This window comes from Panulirus ornatus, chromosome 20 (genome assembly GCF_036320965.1).
Source record: "Panulirus ornatus isolate Po-2019 chromosome 20, ASM3632096v1, whole genome shotgun sequence".
Classification (NCBI taxonomy): domain Eukaryota; kingdom Metazoa; phylum Arthropoda; class Malacostraca; order Decapoda; family Palinuridae; genus Panulirus; species Panulirus ornatus.
In genome coordinates this window covers 3,219,005-3,231,069 of record NC_092243.1, presented here as the reverse complement: position 1 = coordinate 3,231,069, position 12,065 = coordinate 3,219,005, and the positions used below count along the sequence as shown (strand labels likewise).

At 48.0% G+C, this 12,065-nt stretch overlaps 1 long non-coding RNA gene across 2 annotated transcripts in view; it reads right to left on the bottom strand.

Moving 5' to 3' along the window:
- The window catches only part of LOC139755875 (uncharacterized), a 162,627-nt gene that overhangs the window by 71,664 nt on the left and 78,898 nt on the right, over nucleotides 1-12,065 (bottom strand). The gene's annotated exons all lie outside the window — the stretch shown is intronic.

Here is a 12,065-nt window from a genome sequence, read left to right as displayed (position 1 = left end):
CTATCATATATATATATATATATATATATATATATATATATATATATATATATATATATATATATATATATATATATATATATGCTTCAAAAAACTACTCCAAAAGAGTTCGTCCATCATTTCTCTGCTACTGGAAACAGCCCAGCCTTGGAGTTGCAGGACCTCCTGGAAAAGTGAGCCTGCGTAACAACGGGACTCTTTCTTAGAAAAAGGTCCTGTATCTATACACCCTCAAAAAGACAAAAATAATTCACACCCACACCTGGCGATGACCCCAAGCAAGTAACCAACTGACAGAAACCACTTATACCTTTTCGAAGCAACTGGAAAAAAAAAAATGAATCAGAGACCTTTGACGCTTGTCACAGAAAGAAACAGCGGGTATTTCCAAACGAGAGGTACGCAGGCAACAAAAGCAATACCTATTGATATCAAAGCCATGGCAAAAGCCAGAGGGCACCAAGTCAACGAAGTACTTCGGAGATGTTGCTAAACCGTTCGGCAAAGCTTGGCATGCAAGATTACGGCAAAAGATCTCAAAAGCAGAATTAGGCCTACCGTGTGTGAGGATACTGAGCAGCTAGGAAATAAAGAGGTTTACAGTATACCACAAGGATCCCCTTTGATCTCAAACACAAGATAAAGGTGTATCTGGAAATAATGAAATGTAATAAAACGAGAGCAGTAATATAAGGAATCTCAACCCCCAACCACCTTCCCCAGAAAGAAATGACAACAAATAATAACCGTGAAGATGAGGCGATTTTGTAGTAACACAAAGACCTACCAAGTCCCTCCATACCACACCACGTAAACAGCGAAATACATACAAAACCATTCATCAGACCTGCAACAAATATCTGGTAATGTATATGTATGGTTGATTATAATGAACCACCCGTACACATCTTGCAAGAACGGTGACGGGATAATGCTCCTGGCACGGAAGGCAGAAAGGGAAAGCGGAACTTATCATCACGAGACGTATTTTTCCTTCTATGACTTTCCGATCGCTGCGTTGCCAATTGCTGGTGGTTAATGCACGTTACTTTAGGTCGCAAGTTGTGGAAACCTCCACAGAAAGCGGCGGCTCGTCTAATACTGGAGGAAGAGTATAGTAAGGATAAAGTGAGCAATGAGGCGGAGAACAAAGGAGAGAAAGGAGGTAGAAGCAGAATTAGATGTTGTTGTAACATATAGCACAGCGAACAATATGAATATAAGTTTCCCAGGATGGAAAGTGTTGACCCACATCCTCTACGAGAACCAACACCACCACTACCAGCAGGAGCAGCTGCTGCTCCTGCTGTACAGTACAACAGGACATGGGAGCCAGGGCGCAAACCACGTTATCTTCCATATCCTTTGACGCACGACCCCTGAGCTTGAAGGTAAGAGTCCTGACGTCTTGTTAGTAAGTCAAAGACCAGAGCATCATACCCAAGAACCGAACCGTCGTTTTCCAAGGGTTAATAAAACACCAGAAAAATAGGTCCTCCCTTAACACACTCATTTCCGTTTCAAAACACTAGTCTACAAATTGGATGGTAATTCTTTATATCTATCTTCTTGCTAGCTGATGAGCAGGAGTCTGTTTTAATGTCCTCTATCCGTCTATATAGATTTGGATCGTATCTGGCTGTGTCTATCCTCGAACAGGATATCTCTTTATAGACCGCCAGGTCTTATGTTGTCTGGCTTTCCCGCGTACAACCATGACTATCCTCCAGCAGATAACCTCGTCATAGACCATCCGGTCTTCATTTATGTAACCGACCCATGTGGTGAGGTCGTTTGTCATGGACACAAATAAACCAACACCAGCGGCATATAAACAGTGATGTATGAGATTTGTTAAGCTTTGCATCAATAGACGAGATGGCAATCTTGAGCGTGTGATACACATAACCTTCAAATCAAAGCAGATTAAATAAAAAGAAAAAAATTGTCCTGATTTTTTTGTACATCTTAAAGCCAAAACTTGCCGACCGCTAAACGACGCACCCAGGCCACACTGAGAGAGAGAGAGAGAGAGAGAGAGAGAGAGAGAGAGAGAGAGAGAGAGAGAGAGAGAGATCACGTTAAGACGAGAAATGTGTGATGTGACCGGTAGGGTATGACGGGTGAAAGGGAAGGTCAGTGTGTGAGGCCGGAGTGGGATGTTACAGCTGGGTGCAAGAAGTGGCGGGTGTTCGTCAGGTCACTAACAAGTTGTTTGTCAAACTTACTATTATCTGGATCCATGAGTGCTGAGTCCCATCTAACCAGGAACGCAGTGTTATTCCTTCAATGTCTGTCGAGGTTACGTTAGGCCGGATAAGGATCGGTAGAGGTTATCTGCTGAAGGATTGGTTGAGAATAGTTAGGTTTGTAGTTGGTCAGGTCAGGTAAGGATGGCTGAGTCATTACAATAATCATTCATTCGTAGAAGTCTTGCTACATACAACAACTAACCCGGCTTTGTACCACATCTGATAAGAGATCAGCAGGCAGACAGAAAGACATGCACATGGATGATAAGACAAGACACAGGAGGAGCAGTATACCATGACATCAACATCTGCGTCAAACATCTGCCGCGTCTCGGTGGTGTGTGGCGCGGTGGAGTGAGGCCTTGCTTGCTCCTCCTCCTCCGGGGAAGGTCAGGAACTGGCTGCGGTCAGCCAGACCAGTGATAATATAGTGGACACTGTTCTCTGGATGGGCGGATGATACAGCGAACAGGGAAGGTGGGCAGTAAGGTTAGATGATTACCGCTGTAATCATAATAGGTTATAAGGTAATCAAAAAGGACAGATCAAGTCCCTTGTGCTGAGGTACCTGTGATATCATTTGGCGTACGTGTATGATTTACCTACTTGTACAGTACAGGGATGGTGTGCTACACACACTATATCGTGTGTGTGTGTGGGGGGGGGGGGGGGGGTGCTGGGTATGTTCATCTTAAGTCACGTGGTGAAGCTAGTAATGGCGGCCCATCCAGCCTCCCAGTCTTCAGTGATGAACTGTCATCCAATTATCTAACCGGTTTGTAACCAGTGTTCGTCTCTGCCTTTCGACCTTTTCTTCGTCAAGGTGTTAACCTGTAACATGCAATATTTCCTGGAACCCTGGTATTCTCAAGCCATTCTTTTCTTTTCTTTATTAAGCAGAATTGTTTTTGTTTACATGCAATTTTATGGGTGCCGTTAACCAAGCATCAGACAGTTATGTTAGTCAAGAGATAATTGGGAGGTTCATAATTTTTTTTCCTTGTTAATTATCAAAGAATTTCGTTGAATCCCGAAATGGCAATACTCTGTGAAAAGTTATACCTCCATAACTTATCCAAGTGAACGTGAACACAGATATCTTGGACAGAAGATGTGTAATGAGTGATCATTTCATCAAAATGATCCATGATCATTATTCTCGTTATTCAAACAAAACATAAACATATCTCCAGGACTCCACGAAACAATGGGAAACGCTTTTCTTCGTCGTGCCGAGGGAGTAATCGCGATGATGGCTGCTGTGTTACGGGAAGTTGCGCAGCCTTCAGCGTGGCAGCTTCCGGGTGAGCGAGGACAGCAGCGGGCGAGGACTGCGGTGGCGGTGCTCCCTGACGCACCGCAGGCCCGCCTCAGGTCCCGCCCGCCACGCCATCCTCCTCACCCACCGCTGCCGCCCCGCTCTCCAGTAACTCGACACCCAGTACTTTGTAGGGAACTACTGTGACATTTTCAATCCATCATGCAACGAAGTAATCAAGAGCTGAGGGGAAAGAACCTGACCAAAGGCAAGTATAATTCAGCCGTGCCACACGCCGACCGTCCAGGGAACGTGCACAGACCCTAAGGATTGCCGTCAGCTACCAAGAGTACCACCTCCCAGGCTAAACGTGACTGTACCTTCAGGATACAGATCGCTACTCCTGAGGTGATGATGGGGGGCCGCCATCTTGGTACTCTATGACAGTCACTCAATAGTTTTGTTCCCATGTAAGACGGGAAGTTCACCACGAATACGCTCTGAGATTCGTTTCATCTTCCTTGTTGCTACCAATGTATGCCTGAATCACCGACTCATCCGTGATTTATCTCAATGAGCAGACAGGCAAGACCTAAAGTTAAGGTACGTGACCGACCACAAGGCTTGAGGGACAAGTCACGGAGCCCATCCCTTGACCTGAGATACCTGACACATGACCCACACACCGACCTGAGGAAAGGTCGGGGATAATCCTCAGAATGACAGAAGCCATGATCACATCAGGTGACCACTGCCCACACGACACGATGAAATGAGGGGCAGAACTAATGAAAGCAGATTCTACCATTTTTGCTACAATCTCCTCCTTGGGATGATACACGCAGCAGCACTCCACAACCACACTGACACATGCATCCTTACCGATACCAGAGCGACACTTCCTGTACCAGCTGCAGCCACTGTAGACGCACATAACCGACAGCACACGATGCCTTGCCTTCACCAACTGTTACTTGATAACAGACGACTGAAAGAACTCTCAGCTCCGGAGTCAGCTCCCCGCGCCCAAGACAGAAGCATCACATAAGGTTGCAAGATTTTCTCAACAGCACGATGATAGCGTTGTGTGCTATACAGCTTAGCTATGAAGCGGTCAAGGTAAACCATGGAGTGTTGTGTGGCGGTTGCATGAGGATGGTAATGGCTAGAGACTGAAGGTGTGGAAATGAGGCTATCGTGAAACTGTTTTCGACCCCACCTTGCTGAAGTGGGAAGAGCAATGTTATACACGAGAAAAAATTGATAAGGTACAGAATCGTACATTGGAGGGCTAAAATCATCTCCATTTCAGTATGTCTCTATCAGTACTGGTTGCCTTACTGTATCCCATGTTGATTGTTTCTACACACCAAGCACAAAAACAAGAGATAGTTATAATCATTGAAAGGTTGTATACCATTTTCTTGCTGCAACCACCGGCCCCTCAGATAAGCGTCACTGCCGCTGATGAGTTATTGCACAGAACGATAATATAAGCATCATGCAGCTGAATACAGCATACCACTTCATCAGATAGCAACAGTACAATATTTTATGAAGAAATAATCATGTTCGGATTTACATATCTGGAAGAGAAATTCACATCGTTCCTGCTTTAACGAAAAGAGGAACAAATCCGGAGATGGCATATACCATGGTCGGTCAGAGACTGATGTGGGTCATCTGTGGCCAACGTACCCACAACTGGGAACAAAAAAAAACAAAAAACGACCAGTGTGGCTCCGTCTGTTGGTAGTCACATCAAACTGATAAATCATACCAAAAACACATCCACAGACTAAGACTGCGACAGGGTCGGGGCGTCATACCCACTACGACGACCACGGTACTCTGTTGCTATGAGCTGCAGGTCCGGGTTACCACTCTGGAAAACATTAAGAATGAACTAACACGTAAACACGACCCCACACCTCGTGACGCTGCATAATATGGTACGGGATACTGTGTGAAATATAGATGAACAGTTTACGTTGTCGTTTGAATTATGCGAGTTTTGCTCTGGAGAGATTTAGTAGCCTTTCGAGCACGACGGTTCGATCCTTGGATATGATGGCCTGGCCTTTGACCTGGCCTAACCCTTAGGGTCCATAATAACACCCAAGGGGTTCGAAATTGTTTTCTGATTCGCTCTTGTGACGCCCCAGGGGGAGTCACAAAGGGATGATCTGACGCCGATGACCTCCCAATGCACCCGCTCCTCAGCCGCAGTCACCACACTAATCCAAAGTCTTCCTGGTAGCGTATGCCCTACAGAGGCCATGAAAGCAACCGGTGTTAGCGATCCAGTTTGTGGCACAGGCAAGCAACCACGCAGGCAGTCGGGCGCTGGATAACGTCAGCACCCTCGATCATAATGATCTTGACGCGCGATTTGGATAGTGCTCCTCACCGTCACCCTCATTGTATTACTAATGAAAGGTCGCCACCGTCCTTGATGTTGTTGTGAGATCCGCTAGGTCTCCGCCTGGGATACAGCCGTCTGTGAAACTAAGGACCCGACCGCCGCCATCCGGGCCATAGTTATCTCGAGGTTCGTGTACATGGCCGGTGACATTACTAGCAAACGAGGGTTTACTATGGGTAAATTCCTTCACGTAATGGTTGCTACCTAGTCTCCATCCTATGGACGAGATAGGCTGATCAAGATGCGTCGCCTCCCTCCCGTGCCAGCTGGGTCGCCATCTGTCTCTCGTCGACAATCTTTCTGCAGCTGATTTAATAAACATGAGGTCTGAAGGCTCTCGTGGGCAAGGCGACGAATTGTCAATAAGTCCCCTCCTTCAGCTGTCAATATATCCCGTGTTTAAACCAGGGAAGTGGTCGACACAGACTCCCTGTCCCGCTTTCACTCTCTAAGAAACTGTTATCACGAACGTTCTACGTGCGGGAAGCAAGTAAGACTCAAGATATACATACAGGCGAGAACACCACTGTAATTATCAAACTTACCAAACCAGTGGGGATGGACGAGTGCACAGGTGCAGAGCCGCTGGCTCACCCCGCCACTCCTCGTGATCATGACGACATTAGTGAACAACTGGAGGCTAGAGAGGGAGGAGGACGAGAGTGGTGGAGGGAATGTCAAGGGACGAGAGTGGAGGAGGAGGGGAAAGAGGTCGTCGTGGGCGGAGGGAAGGAGGGTGGAAGGGGAGGAGGGGGGAGAAGAGCGAGCGAGACGTGTGTGTGTGTGTGTGGCAGGAGAGGAATCAACCTCATCAGCAGCGGGAACATACCTGGCCACAACAGCCTCCCACCCTCTACCTTCGTGTGAGAGCAGCGCCTTCATGTTCTCCCCCTCCTTCACGCGGCTCCTTGGTGCTGCCCCTTTGACGGCCTCAAACCTGAACCTTAACAATGTACCAGCCCTCCTGTTGCCTCACACATCAACTGGTGACACCTGCAGGAACTCACCTGGAAATACTATGAGCACACTGGGTCGGCTGCAACGACTCTCGACCTTTTGCTGTAATTATGCATCAAGCATCCGACATTACAACATGGTAGAGACCTGACTCTATGCCTTTCACCTTATGACATGCGAGATATTGGTCCATTATTTTACCACAGGACGTATTCCAACGACTGCGAAAATCATGCAGAGAAATGCACTGTACGACACATATACACATACGCTCTAACGCATGGCTTACTACATGCATAGGTTACGCTATATGGTAAGGTATATGCCTGTCATGGGCGACCTTGGGCCCAGCAACAATATAATGTACACCTCCGTGAACAGGACCAGCCAGGTGCGGAGGCCGAACCCCATGTGACGCGCACCAACGGTGACGCACAGCGATTCCTCTGACGGTAACATCCTAACCGTAATGTCGTCACAGCCTCACGTGTCACGCATATCACAGTAACACTGGCACTCAACCAGCACAGTTACGAGCGGGGCCTCCGAATAACACGACCCGGTGTGTATCTGATAAGGAAAGCCTTCTGGCTCGTGTATGATACTACATGTAAGAAAAAATCAGCAAAGCAAGAAAAGTGGTCAACCAGCACATCATACATCATGCTTTAGCCTCTAAAATATGACTGCAAGACCCCTTTGAGTGTAAAGCGACGTGACCCTTAAAAGCCAGGATAAAAGTCACGTCATACTCAGGTCCAAAGTCACTTCCAAGGGTCGTAATCGCCGTGCTGAGGGGGTCATACCGTCGTTCTGAAGTGCCGTCGTGCTCAGGTAATCAATCTACCTGGAGTCATGAGCCACACAATAACTCAAGTGTGTTCACAAGTGTCAAAAAGATTGCTCTTTCGATACTCTGACGTCTCACGTATCACAGCCCTGAAGGATATGATACCAACGAGCATACTAATACAGAAGTAGGAGGGTCGGTTTGATTTGCGACGTTGTCAGCGACTACTTTACTGTGCACCCCAACGCTCATCCTGTGTGCGGTAACGCCAAAGAATTACAGAGATCACACAGGGTCTTTGTCAGACCCCAATGGCTAGATTTTGGTTACATAAATTGTTACAGAGCAGGTCCTTTACGTATGCTAACAGTCTCATGCGGTAAATCTTACCAACTAGAAGTAAAACGCGGATTCAACCTGAGAATTTCAGGTATCTTGACATCAGCAATATGGCTCTCCGACATTTTTTTTTGCAGACTTTGTTTGCCCTATCCCCTAAAGGCTCTGTTTCTTTGACAGTGGGATGAGGAGCACCTATTAGCGCGGGGAACATATACCTCCTACGACGGTACTCGGCTACCGACGGGGGCGCCGAAGGTCTATGATGAGGTTAAAGGGAAGGGTTCTGGCCGACACTGTTGCCATTCCAGAATGGTCAAGCCTCCTTAGACTTTTAACATAGATGTATGTACATGGGAAGGATGGAGAGCGGGATATCTGATGGTCGTGATGCCAACAACTAGGCCAGAGACACTATCCACGACTAGTCCGGAGTGTGTGGGCGTGTAGACACTTGAACACACTTGCGCTCAATAATGTAACCAATCCAAAAGGAACTTCCTGCAGGACGGAAACAGTAGTCTGTACATATCCTTTAAAGTTAGAAAACGAGGAAGAACGGAGTGGCTCCCTTGTATAGAAAATGGTGCTGCACTCATTTATATGAATAATCAATGAACGGGAGTACCATCAACGTGTTTATTCTTATTCACGGGCAAGAAAAGGAGGCTCGCGAGGGGGAGGCAGGAACCGAATTTACGATTCCATAACTACCAAGCCAGCTGAGTTTGATGAATCTCATTGGTCAGTTGAACACGACGGACTAACAACACCTAACCTTGCATATACTATCTGGAATTCTGTTCAAAGGTATTGCTCCTGGGTGGTACAGCAAGCGATACCTCAATCGTGTGGTGGCCGAACGGTCACTTTTTCGACATATCCTAAAGTAGGATGCGTGTAGGCCCTCGCCCTCTATTTAGTACAACTTACTCTTAACAACCGGGCGCCGTCGAATTGACAAAGACCTGTGCTAAAGACGTGGCGAGTCTTTAATGAGAACAACGAGGCAGTCCACACTCGGTGTTGCGTTTCTGTCTGAGGTTGGGGGGGGGGGGGGATGATGCTTACTCCTGGCGTACTACCTGACGTGCTGGAGAGCCCTCGTCAGTCAGTTCCCTCTTGTGTTTTAAGCGTTGGTGTTCAGAGGGATTCGGGGCCGCCGTCCTAAGCCGGGCCTACAACACACAGGGCGGTTGGATCCCGGGGCCCTTGAGGGATCTAACACGCTGAGAGGCTGGGCTTTCTGCCTCCAACACAGTTAAGAGGGCGGGACTGTATCTCCATCATACCGAGACAACCCAACGTCTCCAACACAAACTGAAGGGCAAGACTCCGGGTCGCCAACACGAGAATGGTTGGGGTTGGGTGGACGAGGTCTGGCAAGGGAATGGGGCAGTCCAATTTGCATCTAAACACAAACCTCGCTGCTTTAATGCCGAATTAATTATACTGCTATTACTGGTCCTTGGCATTAATTTGGTGGCAGACGGTGGCGACGACGGAGGGGCGCTATAATGACGGGAGGAGGGGAGGGGCTGACCCCTTGCTCGAGGATAACCAGGGCTGATCTGTCTCTGATGACCTGCACCACAGCCAGGGTGGTGACCATTCCTAACACCTGGTGATTGGTTCAAACATACTAGGAACACATCGTATCTCCCCTACTAACAAGGCTGTACATATGACACTAGTGGTCCGGTGGAGCCCATATTTAGAAGGGAGTGCTGGCAAGGATCGCGTGCGACAGCTGGGAGTCCAGACAGAAAATATATCCTGTGGATACTTTACTACCGCGTCCCTGGACGGGAGGGCAGTGCAACACGCAGTTTGGGTGACCCACGCACACCTGGTGTGATCTGCTCACCACACGTGTATCATGCTGACAACCCGTCATACCTACACGCTAGTGGAATAAATGCAATACTCTAACATTAAGCGATATAACGTCGATTATGTCTTCAATACCATCAGCTGCCTTTAAGCAGGATGCGCAAAAAGTAGAACTGCGAGTATGATAGCAGTATGGCATGACACCACCTCTCTCTCCCTCTTGCCTAACAATAAAATAAGACCTTATTTAGATCAGGTACTCCCGCGCGGCCCCAGCACCGGTCTCAGGAACATGACATGAAGCAAGACTTACATTCGTATTCTACAATCAGGGCATCGGGGGGATACGCATGAGCATAAGCTGGACACCGGGCTGGCTGGCTGGCTGGCTGTGGAGCGACCCGACTCACGTCTTGCTCTTCTGCAGGTGTCTTGCTGCCTACAGAGATGTGGGTGCTGAACAGCATACCTAGTGGTGGTGCTACAGACATTATCTAGTACCTGAGCGAGCCGTCTGAAGTTCAAGGATACATCGAACTCTCTCTCTCTCTTTCTCTCTCTCTCTCTCTGGCCATACGAAGAGGCTGTTAATCATTCTACTAATGAGCCTAGGACGCACCTGACACCCAGCACCAGGCAGCACCCACAACACGGTCCACGGGGTCAGTCACCGCCGTGACCTCTGACACATACGCACAGGAAAGTAACATAACTGAGGTACGAGGCACCAGGTCGGCGTCTTATGGGCTACTTTCTCCCAGACGTTATCTGCGGCGGTATCGCCCCACGACTTTAGGGGAGGAGGTGTGAGCGTGCCGGCCCGGCCGACAAGGCGAGGGGAAGGAATATCAATGGTCAGCGGCGGCCGACGTGTGTTTCCTCCCATCTCACTTTCATCCAGCGTTCCTCCACCCCTCTCTACCTTCCTTCCTCCAGCCCCCCATCCCCACCACGTGGCCGGACGTTCACCCCACACCCTACTGCCTGCCACAGGAAGCGTGTGCTCCTCCAACACTCGTTCTATTACATCATAAACGCCAAGGCCGCCTGGCAACCGGTCGACAGTTCCTCGTGGGAGTGGGCTGGCTGGGTCACCAGTCTGTGGCTTCACTCACGGCACCAGGAACTACCCGCACAGAAGGAACCGACATACCTCTTGGAAGCAAGCAGACGAGTTCAGGTAAGTAGAAACATTTCCCATCACGATCAAATGTGTAAAGTACAACATGTATATGGAGGAAGTAATAAGATCAGCAGATTACATGATGTTGTGACGTGACTGCTTGACTAAAGTTACTCTATAAGGTACTATAGGCACTTTGGTCTATCTATCGATGTTAATCATGTGAACTGTAAAGTTTGTGGTCAAAGATTTGGACACAAACTAGAACACTGTCTCAAAATATGGAAACGAAATCAGATTTTTTGTGGATAGGCCTAAACAAACCCTGCTAGAAATGTCACAACACCTTATTGTTAAGAACAAGATCCTGAAATCTTAAGTTTGTATCGACTTTCTTTGCATCTTGTCGATAAAATGTACCATACGAAACTATGTATGCATGTAACGAATCTCATACAGTGAATCAACTTTGTAACAACCTATGCAATATCAGCCCACTGGGGTCTGACAGAGGCCCTGTGTGACCTGTGTAATCCTTTTGCGCTACCGCTCACAGGATAAGCACGGGAGTGCAAAATAAATGTGGCGGGAGATACTGGCACGAATCAGATCAATATACGATAAGCACCAAGAACACTACAATCCCGGCAGACCAGAACCTGAGGTCCATTTGCTGTATGAGGCGTGGCATGTCACTCAACACAACGGAGGATACACCTGGTCATGAGCGAAATTTCAGGTGTAAGTTTGTGTGTGTGTGTGTGTGTGTGTGTGTGTGTGTGTGTGTGTGTGCAGGTGTGAGGGTAAGAGCCCGGCAAAATATTTAATATTCTCTACACTCGCCACCAACCACTGTTATCAAGACCCCGCCATGGAATCTCAGGCCAAGTTAGAATGTACATCCGCGTTAACCAGCGCCACACACAGTTTCATTCTCACTGATGATGTGTAGAACACGACACTTTCCAATCTGGGAATCCACGTGACTGGGACGGAGGTGGTGCGCAGGGTGGTGGAAGTATGGTGGAGGTGCCTCCCTTCTCCACCACACGCATCACCACACGTACCATCGCACACACAACATACAT